This window comes from Pteropus vampyrus, unplaced genomic scaffold, assembly GCF_000151845.1.
Source record: "Pteropus vampyrus isolate Shadow unplaced genomic scaffold, Pvam_2.0 Scaffold86, whole genome shotgun sequence".
NCBI lineage: Eukaryota > Metazoa > Chordata > Mammalia > Chiroptera > Pteropodidae > Pteropus > Pteropus vampyrus.
In genome coordinates, this window is record NW_011888867.1 from 4,798,189 (window position 1) to 4,809,083 (window position 10,895).

The following is a 10,895-nucleotide window of genomic DNA, read 5'->3' on the forward strand; positions in this document are numbered from 1 at the left end:
CCATTCGCTATATGAGCAGCTTGGTATCTGCCATTTTTATTTTCAGGGGCCAGGGGAAGAAAGCAAAGACGTGGGTGCTGCTGCGTTCTGTTATCGGCTGTAGGCCCCGATGCTCGGCCTGCAGCTCACAGGAGCACCTCCACCCACAAACCCCCGAATTTGCCTCTGATCTCTGGTTAAGGTGCCCTGAGGACCACATTCCTGCTGTGATCGGCCCCTACTGCCTCCTGAATTTTTGCAAATTTTGCTTGGCATATACTTAAATGGGCCCAAATCAGTATCTGAATTTTTGACCCCCTTGGCCAGCCCTGGAGCGTCAGCCCCTCAGGCCAGAGGTGACAAGGAGCCCTTGGGCACATAGCAGGATGGAGGGCATGCAGTGGGGAGTCGCGGGCTTTCTGCCTTGAAAGGCTAATGGGGCTCCTCTCTCTCCCTCTTCAGGATGAAGTGATGCCCCTGCTGTAAAAGAGGAGCCTCTAGGACCTGCTACAAGGTAAGGCCTGAGCCCCTTCCCTGACCCTGTGCCCCGCTTCCTCTGGTGAACCTTGGCCTGCCTACCACAGGTATCCCCCTGGGCTGAACATCCAGGAAGGGTTGGGAAGATAAAGACCAGGAGTTGGAGCCACGTTGCCCATTTGAACCTGGTGGAAAAGATGACCTCAGCGGGAACGTCTCAGATCGGCTCTTAAGCTGGGAATGGGCTGGGGACACCCCGATTGCAGGCTTTGGGCACAGAATGTATTCAAGGCAACAGTGAGAAGGGGCCTCTGCGGTGCCAGGGCTCGCCTGCCCGGGCGCACCATGCCCAGCTCTCTGCAGCTCGGTCAGCCTGCCGTGGTGGCTGCTGCTGGCTCTCCCTGGAAGCTCTGCTGCTAGCTCAGGCGCGTGGGGGACCTCGTGGACTTGAAAGCCCTCTCTCTGCCGAGGCTGCTGGCCCCCGTGGCCTCCTCCTTCCTGCATGAGAGGCTGGCAGGCAGAAGGCCTCAGGCCCTGAGCCCAGGGCAGGCTGCTGTCCTGCCCTTCCCCAGGGCTCCCCAGGCCTGGCTGGGCCTTCACAGGCTATCACAGTCCCTGGTGGCTGAGGAACCTCAGGGCCACCGGGCCTCGGCCTCAGGCAGCGCTGTGTCAGAGGTGACCGGTGGAACGCCAGTGTTATGTAAATATAGGGGCCTGCACGGCAGGCGAGCGGGCTGGCTGCAGCCATCCATCATCCTTGCTCGGCGGGGCGGGGGACAGACACGGCACCGTGCGCCTGGCTCCAAACCTGTTTGTTTTCCCTTTGTCTCATGCCTTTCGGCCGGCTGCGACTGGCTCCCAGTTTCATCCTGCTTGGCCCCCTCCCCTGGGAGGATGGGGGAAGGGAGGAGATTCGAGAGGCTCCCACCGCGGCATCCCTTTCGGACTTCAAAGGCTCCCCCAGCATTGTCTGTGCCGGCGGGCAGTGGCCCTGAAAACGTGATCAGAGGCGACCAGTGTAGGGCAGGCCCGGCCAGCGCCCTGCGCTCTCACTGGGGCCCATGGATTCCTCCCTTTGCTGCCAGCACCACCCTGGTTACAGCGCCGCTCCCCCAGGCCTCTCTCCTCGCCCTCCTCTCCCCTGGCATCCCTGCTGGCCAGCCCAGCCCCACTGCCCTACTCCTGTGTCTCTTAACCACAGCCTCACACCGCTCTCGTGGCATGGAGACTCCTAGAACGTTGGGAGCTGCAAGTCTCCGCCCCTTCATGTCATCCATGAGAATCCGAAGCACAGTGAAGGGCTTCTTGGGATGCAGGCAGCTGGGACGGACAGGTTCTTGGACATCTGTTTCCCATGCCAGCGCTTGTCCTTTTTCCTCTTCTTTTTCTCCACCCTTTACTAGTAATGAGAACCTGACTTCCACCCATCCCTTCCCTCCACTATCTGGCAGGGTCCAGATCGGATACTTCTGTCCCCAGATATTGGAACAGAGCCCAGCATCACTGGTCCTGAAAGTCAGCCCTAGGTGCTTCCATCCTCTGGAGCAAGACTTGACAAAGTACAGCCCACAGGCCAAATGTAGCCCACTGCCTGTCTTTGTAAATAAAGTTTTATTGGAACGCAGCCACGCCCACTCCTTTTCTCATGGGCTACGGCTGCTTTCACTTTACAGTGGCAGAGGTGGGTGGCTACAACAGAGGATGTTGGCCCGCAAAGCCTAAAATATTTACCATCTGGCCCTTAACAGAAAACGTTTGCTGGCTCTTGCTCTAGAGGTTCTGGCTCCTGCCTCCTGCTCTTTTTTTTTTTTTTAAGTGGCAAAATATACGTAACGTGAAATTTACCATTGTAACCATTTAAGTGTACGGTTCCCTGGTATTAAAAACGTTCATAATATTGTGTAACCATCATCCTGCTCTGTGCCCTTGTCTTCCGTGGGACTGCTGCACGGGGCCCGGGCAGTTATCTGGGAGCCCCATCCTGCAGGTCGTGGACCGCTTGCAGTCCTGATCTACTGGGGGCTGTCCTCTCTGTCTCTCCTCTCTCTAGGGCCTCATCCTCCGCTCAGTCCCACCTACCTAGCACCTTGCCCTCCTCTCGATAGCCACTGTTTTTTCAAAGCTCTTATCCTGTCATCCCAGGAGCCCTGAGTCTCTGTCCTGTAGCCTTTACCAAGTTCTCAGATCCATCTTTTCCTCTTCTCTAAGGTGAGCAGAATATCTACTTTGCAGGGTTATCGGGACACTAAAGGAGTTAATGTAGCTGAAGGTGTCTAGCCTGGGGCCTGACAAGCAGGAAGTGCCCATGTCCCCTCCTTCCCTCGCACCTTTTCTCCTCACAGAGTAGCAGCCTGGGCAGGTCCATGGCGTCCCCTACCCCTGCCCCAGGACCTAAGTCTGACTCCTTAGAGAAAGCGAGGCTCCCGCCTCCCACTGGTAGTGACCTGGGAGCTGCTGGAGATCTCAGGTCAGCCCTGGGTCCTCCATGATGGCTTCCAGGCCTGGGAAGCTGCATAACCTCTCCGAGTGCCAGTTTCTCTGTCTGTAAAAGAGGTCCTGACCATCATGCTCTCTGCTTCACAGGCTTGTTGCAAGCAGGGACTAGGGAGTTCAGGGGAAAGCTGTGAAGGTTGTGTTTGTGGGTGCTGCTGAGGGTGCAGCAGCAGGTTATGTGGCGGGGCAGGGACCACGGCTGCTCTGACACATCACTAGTGCTGCGAGCTAATCCGGGAGCCAGGCTCCAAGCCCTGGAGGAAAGGCTGGCAGGGAGCGAGGAAGGGGGAAGGGAAGGAAATGAAGCCGCACAGCAGTCAGAGGTCTGAGACGGGAGCCGTGTCCTGGCACAGTTCACTGGGCGCCCTCTCCCGCTGCCATCTCTCTCACTGTCCTCTCTTTGTGGGTTTCTGGCCTTTCGTGTAGCTCCCTTTCCCCCTCCAAACCTTCTCTCTGCATCCCACTAGTTTCTCTTTCTCCTCGCCTTCCCACCACCCATACTGCCACCCCCCAACTCCGCGGCGCGTGCTCTCTCTCCTTTTCATCTACTCCGAAGGCTTTACTTTACTTCCTTGTCACCCTAATTGATTGCATTAACCTTTCAGCGTATTGGATTTCTTGGGCATCGTGCAGAGAGCCCTGCGCAATATGCTTATAATCTGAGCCGTAATGGACAGTTTGCAGTCAACAAGCCCCTTTTCCCATCTCTGCCATTGGTCCCGTTGACATCTCTCTTGCCCAGGCCACCAAGGCCACTTTTCCGTCCAGCAGGGGTGAGGCAGTGCAGTGGGACTGGAAGGAAGCAGACACGGCTTAATCCCACAGTGGATTTCCCTCCCTCTCGCCTCCTGGCTCAGCCCCCGGCTCTGCCTCTGCTTCTCCAAGCTCCTGGACCCAGGTCCTTGCCCGGCCTCTGGTCTTCGTGAGTCCTCTCAGCTCAGCACTCCGCTCCTGGGACTCTGCCTAGTGAGTGGCTGATGATGCCATCTTGGATTTGGGGAATAAGAGTCCTCTGATTCCATTAAAGATTCTCCGGACAAATCATCGCTCCCTTGCTTGCCTGGGAGGCTTTAGGGGAAAAATGATGGTGACCACTTGAGGAAGTAGAGAGTAGCAAAGAGGAGTCTGAGATCTCTGGGTTCCCCTGTCCCCTGAGCCAACCTCAGGCCTCTGTGGACCTTCTGGAAGCTGGATCCACTCCTGGAAAGGGTGTGGGAAAACAAGGGAGACAGAACGAAGGAGATCTGCTAAAGCCAAGGGAAGAGAGAGACGAAGACCCTGCCGGGGCTGGCCATAGTCGTGGGGCGGCAACAGCCTGGCCCAGTAAGCAAAGAAGCAGGCACCCAGATGCCCAGTTTGGGCCGTCTGCTGCACTGGTCCCGGGACTATGATTTGGGTGCTCGGTGGGAGATGTCGCAGAGTCTCTCTTTCCCATCTGATGTTTGGCAGTAGCTTTGTGCGGCCCCACCTGCCTTCATCAAAAGGAGACGTGACACAAGCAATAGCGTGATAGCCCGGAGAGGAGCCGCTGCGGGGCAGGATGGCTCGGCCTGACAGGAGACTGGCAGAGGGAAGGCAGGAGAAAATGAGAGCTGGCTTCTCAGGTTGGTGAGAACGGGCCCCCTGGGGTCAGTTCCCTGATAGGCACCTGCTCATTTAGCAGCAGGCGAAGGAGCCAGTCCATGCCAGCTGCCTGGTCCTGGGAGCTCAGTGAGTCCAGGCCCGTAGGTTCTGGCTGGGGCCGCTGGCCCTCGGACGCCCTCAGACGCACAGCCTGGTCTGCTGAGTCTTCATTCACAACAGGATGGATGTCGGATTGAATACATTAGTGTCAGGCCGGAGGAGCAGGACGGAAGGTCCCTTTAGCCCTTGTGGTACTTCCTCTCTCCCAAGCTGGTCTCTCCCCACCGCCCTCTGCCCATCATCTTCTCCTTCTGACCAACCCCCGCTCCTGCCATCACTCCATCACTCAAAAGGGCAAGCTTTGGCAAGAGGGAGCTGGACTAGGTCCTTCCCATCCTCTCCCAGGGATTTTGGGGGTGGGCAGAGGGCGCAGCAGGGAGAAGCCAAGCAGCGAATTAAAGTTTGGTGATTGTCAGTGTCAGGAGAAGCTAAATAACCCTGTAACTAGTATGAAGGTGAATTCATGGTCTGCTGCACATGGAAAATATGAGTGCTCTGTGAGACGGGGAGAGTGAACGGCAGTCTGCCTGCCACGGTGGGCAGCCTTCTCTCCAGGGACGCAGGCAGGGAGGGCCATGCACCCTCCCATCCCTGCCAGGGAGCAGCCTCCCAGGAGCCCCGACTGAGTATGAGGGCAGCTCAGCTGCTTGACAACCTGCTGGCCTGGCACCAGGGACCCAGGTGGCAGCACCCAGCAGTATACATTCATGGACCCCAGGGCTACCCGTTTGCCCAGATCCTTATTAGTCACTAATCGTTAATCCTTATTGTGCACTTACTCTGTGTCCTTCTGGCAGTTCTCTGCAGTGAGTGCTATTGTTATTCCCCGCTTTTGTGCCCACTTTTTTAAGAGCCACTTTATTGAGATATACTTTACTTGCCAACTATACAATTCAGTGGGATTTTTTTTTAGCATATTCTCAAGGTTCTACAACCATCACCACTATCTAATTTTAGAATATTTTCATCACCCAAAAGAAACCCCATACTCATTAGCAGTCACTCTCCATTGCTCTCGACCCCCAGCCTGAGGCAACCACTCATTATTATTCTCTCTGATGCTGAGAATATGGAGGCTCAGAGAGGATCAGTGACTTGATTAAGGTTGCACAGCCAGTGAGTGATGGAGCCAGGATTTGAACTGAGGTAATAAGTCTTCAGAGCCCTGATGCCCTGGCTGCCCCCCACCTCCAACACACATGCTCAGCCACATATTTCCAACAGCATGGGCTCAGGCGCGTATGAGCACCATCCAAACACGTAGGCCCAGGTGGTGACATGCATCTCTCCCCAGGTACAGAAAAATCTCGCACCCCTCAGAAGGACAGCCAACCTCCCCCTCCTTTTGAACCTTCTCTTCCCTGGCCAAGCTCTTGGAAGGGAGGGTTGGCACAGGAACTGGCAGCAACAAGGGAGCTGAAGTGGCCGGTGAGACCTGGGTGGTTTCGGAATTTTAAAATGAGAAGTTCCATATCTCCTGTGGGGATAATTGTAACTAAAATAAAATGCCAACACAACATTCCAGAACAGGTCCCTGCCAGGGTTGGGGCCACAGGCTGGGCCGTGCCCACAGGGGCGATGCGACTAACTCCGTTACCTGAATCACACTTTCTCTCTTTCCTTCCATCTTTCTTTCTTTCTCTCCTTTGCTTCTGTCCTGTTCCTTCTCACCCTTTTCTTCCCACCTCCCTCTTTTTGCTTCACGCTCCAAAACTTAAAAAAAAAAAAAAAAGAGGGGGTGCTTTTGACCACACTCTGGCACTTGCAAATTTGGGAATTAATGTGAAACTTACTGCCTCCGATAAGAAATAAATACAAGGGCGAGAGACAAAGGGAAAGGTAGACACGAGGGAGAATGAGTGTCTGTTGGATTTGGTTGGTTTGGGGTTTTTTCCTCCTTCTTCTCTCTCCCTCCAAAGCGGAGGATCCGGCCGGGCCAGTTTGGATATTTATTAAGAAAAAGCCAAAGATAATTGACTTTTTTGTTTTTGTTTTGTTTGCGGGTGCCTCCCCTGCTGGCACTCCTGACTGCCTGGCAAATTAAACCTGCTCCCTGCTCCCTGGGTGCTGGGTTGCTGGCAACTCTGCTGCTGGCTGCTCTGAAGCTGCTGGGCCCAGCGGCTGCCCACCCAGCCACCTACCTTGGGTTTCAGACCCAAGGTCACTTTATGCCACCACTGATGCCACCTCCCCAGGCTCTCCTGACTCCTGGAGCAGCCTTTAGAGCAGGGTAAGTGGTCTAGGGGTGGGGGCGAAAGGGGCAGAGTTCCCATTGGGGTCGGCCAACATTTTACTAAAAGTTGCTGAGGGTGAATTAGTGAGCTCTCCCGTGGGGCAGGGGTTTGCCTTCTGGCTGGTTCAGGGCTGTCAACTTCCCAGAGAGGGTAAGGAAAACAGAGAATGAACTGGAAATATAGGGAGAGGCCAGATTTGGGCCATGTCAGTTTACAGCTCTTCTCCCAGGAGGGTGGTACACTGCCAGGACCCATGGCCCTTGGGAATGCTCTAGAGAAGATTCGGGGCCATGGAACCCACTCCGTGATCTCTGTCCACTCTAGACCCCAGGCTCCATCCTCCTCCCACCTCTGGACCCAGCCCAGGCCACCTGGTGGCCGGCAGAGTGGTTAGAGAGCTAGAGCTTGGGTAAGAAGCTAGCTGCCTCTGGTCCGCTGCCCTAGAATCATGCAGAGCCCTGAGGCCAAGCTGTGACCTGGGCCTGAGCCCTGTCCACAGACCGAGAAGGTGGCAGTTATAGGCTTCTTGGTCAGGGACAGAGTTGAGGGCATCTCAGGAGCCAGGACAGCCCGTGAGTAAGGCGGGTCCTCTCCAGGGGCCAGCCCAGCCCAGAGCTGCTAGAGGGTTGGAGGTGTGGTTTGCCCCTCTGCTAAATGACTATGCTTCAGCCCTGCCCCTGACAGAGCCATCTCCTCTGCCCCCCTGGCCTCATCCCCAGCTGGACAAGTAAGCGAAGTGAGGTCCCTCCAGGTGAAGGACCTGCTTTGGAGCTGGGCACAGAGAGGAGGGCATTTTTCAAGAATTTTGCTGGCCCTTTTTTATTCTATGAAATATAAGGATGTGCAATTTTTTTGGTTTCAATTTAGCATTGGAGAATTTTATAATTTAGTAATTAAAATCTCTGATAGGCTTTAGAAATTGCGGCTAATTGAATTTAATGGGAAGATGATTTTCAATTTTATTTGATTACCGGGACCCCTGGCATCGGTATTTATGGGAAAAAAATGGGAAATGTGCTGTGTGGGCTAAGATGGCATAATTGAATTAGGGATAATCGGATTTCTCCGTCATGAATTTCACTATAATTTTCCTATAATTTTCCATTAGATATCTAGTTTACAAATATTCACAAAGAAATGAAGCTCTTTCGGAATGGAGATTGCTGGCTAACAGGATTACGGGGCCGAGCGTGCGGCTGTGCCCGCCCCTATACCGCCATAATGCAATCCTTGTATCTGCCTTACACTTAGCTCGAGCCTGGCCTCAGCCCCTCGCTCTGCCACCCGCTCTGCAGCTCCTCTCTGCCCTTTGTTTCCTTCGTCCCCATTTATCCCCTGCCGTGACACCCACCCTTCCGTGGCCGACCACCTCTCGTGCCCTGCTGGCAGGCTATCCTGTCCCCATGCCATGGTGTCTACGCTCTGCCCTCTGTCCCCGCCATGCCTCCTGTCTACACTTCGCTTGCTTGCTCCCTGACACCCTCCCTCCGTCAGCCTGGGGAGTGCATTCACACGCAAACACGCGGACTCCCTCGCAGGTGCGAACATGCTTGTTCACATGCACACACAGTCCTTTGGCCAAGGCTCCTGTGCCCTGGCCCAGTCGCCTCAGAGGGAACCAGTTTATTGGGATCCTGGGGTGGGGTGTAGGAACAAAAGGAGCTTTGTTCGAGTTTATGTGAAAGTTACAAATTCAAAATGAGAGCAGATAAAGCATCAGATACCTGGTGTGTAAACAGGCCGCTGAGTGAGAAGGCCCCGGGCTCGGGAGGGAGAGAGAATGAGTGGGCAAACTGGGGGTGCGAGGGACTGGGAGCCAGTGACGGAAGCCTGACGGGAGAGCCGACGGTTCGCGTGAGGGGCCCGGTGGGTGGAATTGCTGGGCAGGTCTCCACTTTTTCTCTTGGGGGCGAGGCGTGTAAGGAGGACCTGGTGGCTCTGGGCCCAGGACCTCGAGACCAGGAGGAATTGTGGCATTGGGTTTTCCGTCCCCCGAGTCCCAGGCACAAATGTTCTCACAGTGGCCTGGCCTCAGGGTCTAAGGAGATGTCACCACATCAGAGTTCTCACATCAAAAAGGGGCCATAGCCTCAGAGATGCCAGGGTTCTGGGCCTCTCCCCTTTGTATGAGCACACATCCAAAGGGAAAGAGAGTGACAGAGAAATCTGGGGACCCCTCCATTATGCGGCCTCTGACTCACACCCGTGCACAGCCTCGATGCCTCGGCCTTCTCCTCAGATGTTCTCAAATCATAACACGCCGAGATGGCCTCATTTTCTGTGCCTCTGTGGCCTGTTCTCCGTGAAGGCCCTCGCCCTTGGGCAGGACCTCTTAAATCTGCAGTGGCTGATTGTGGCCATTGTCTTGGCACACAGCAGAGGCTCTCCAGGCTGCTGCCTCAGTTCACCACTGGCTGGCCCTGCCTGTTCTGCCTTCCTTCTAGCTCTCTCTCTTCTGTCCCTTCAGCCATTTCTCTCCAGTCTTTGTCCACCAGAGGCCTCGAAGTTATCGTGTAGCCGATTCGGTTGGCCTTGCCTTGGTAATGACATTCAGCAGGCCATGCGGGTCACATATGCAGGGAGCTCCCCATATGTGCAGACATCTTCAAATGCACCCAGAAATCGCCCTTCCGCCTCTATGTGTTCAGGCTTCCTTCTGTACCCCAGTTGCCCAGATGGGAGAACAGACAATCAGAACTGGGGTTTGGGATTGACTGCCTGTTGTTACAACTGTAAGTTGCAGATCTTGCTTTGGAGAGTCATGGGTGGGAGCACTCACAGGCATGTGTGTACCCCTGAGCAGTCCTGGACGCAGAGATGCCCTCTCCGAGATCCTGCGTGGGGAGCAGGAGCTCGTGGTCTTCTCTACCTGGCTGCCCTGTGCCAGCAGTGCCAGCCTCTGGGTAGCACGTGGCCTGATTTAAGGAGCTCTGCTCCCTTATTCAGGGTTTTAGGGCCAAGGGACACGCAGTAAACCTTCTGGACCTCCACCTACTGTTCCTACAAACAGATGGAGCAGGCCTGAAGGGTGGAGAGTTGTGTGATAACCAGGAATGGGGGTCACCAAGAAGGCATCAGGGAGGGATGCCAACCTCCCTGGGAGGGCATTTGAAAGAGCAGTCTATAAAAAGCAGAAAAATAAGGGGAAAGTGGAAGAAAGAGGAAATTAACTCCCTGACTTCTTTGCCCCAAAGCCTTCCTGGGCCCCTCCCTTTGCAAAATGGAAATATTGCAGGAATAGGCCATTTTGCTGAATGCTGACCAAAGACCAGAGAAAGCCAGGGTCCTGTTTTTCTCCTCAGGCAGCAGGGTGGATGCAGAAGGGACAGAGGGAGAGCTGGTGACAGTGAGATTCAGGGACTTCACTAGCACAACTGCCCACCTTCCTGCTTGCCTGGCTGCCTCCTCTGTTGAGCCCCCCAGGCCCAGTGAGTAACTTGGGTCACTAAAATTTAAGGAATCTCAATATATCTGGCCACATCAGGGCCGTCTCCTATGGCAAGGAGACCCACCGAAGTGCTTTCTCTGAGAGAAAAGGAGGGGCAAGGAGTGGACAGGGCACCCTGGTCCAGCGATGAGCTGGTAGGCAGGAAATGTGGCCGATGTCGGAGGTGCAGGTGGCAGGACACTGGCTCCTGGGTTGAGGGGTGCCTGCGCCCTGTCTGCCAGAGCCCTTCGCCGGGCACGGCAAAGGCAAGAGGGCGGGAAGGAAGCCCAAGTGATGGCGCAGGTCTCTGGTGGGGACACTCCGACAGAGGAAAGAAGAGCTGCCCAGGCCGGGTAAGGGAGGGAGGAAGGAGGTGCTGTGCTGGCTCCCCTCGAGACCCGGCCGCGGGGCTGGTGGCTGATCGCAGGGTAGGAGGAGGAGAAAGGCCGTAGAGCAGGGCTGTGTAGGGGCCGGGCCGAGGCCGGGGATCGGCCCGGGCGGGAGGCGCCAGGGCCCATTTTAAAAGCAAGCCCCGGGATACCCACACTCCTGGAGCGTGGAGCCTGGAGCCCGCGCGGTGTGCGGAGCCGCGCGAGGCCGAC

General features: G+C 55.6%; 1 protein-coding gene across 1 annotated transcript in view; it reads left to right on the forward strand.

Annotated features, from left to right (window-relative positions):
* Positions 1 to 10,895, forward strand: part of CASZ1 (castor zinc finger 1) — a 144,884-nt gene that overhangs the window by 86,016 nt on the left and 47,973 nt on the right. Inside the window, exon 3 of the mRNA XM_011363568.2 lies at positions 442 to 493. The gene's annotated coding sequence lies outside the window, so the exon portion shown is untranslated. The remainder of the gene's footprint in view (positions 1 to 441; positions 494 to 10,895) is intronic.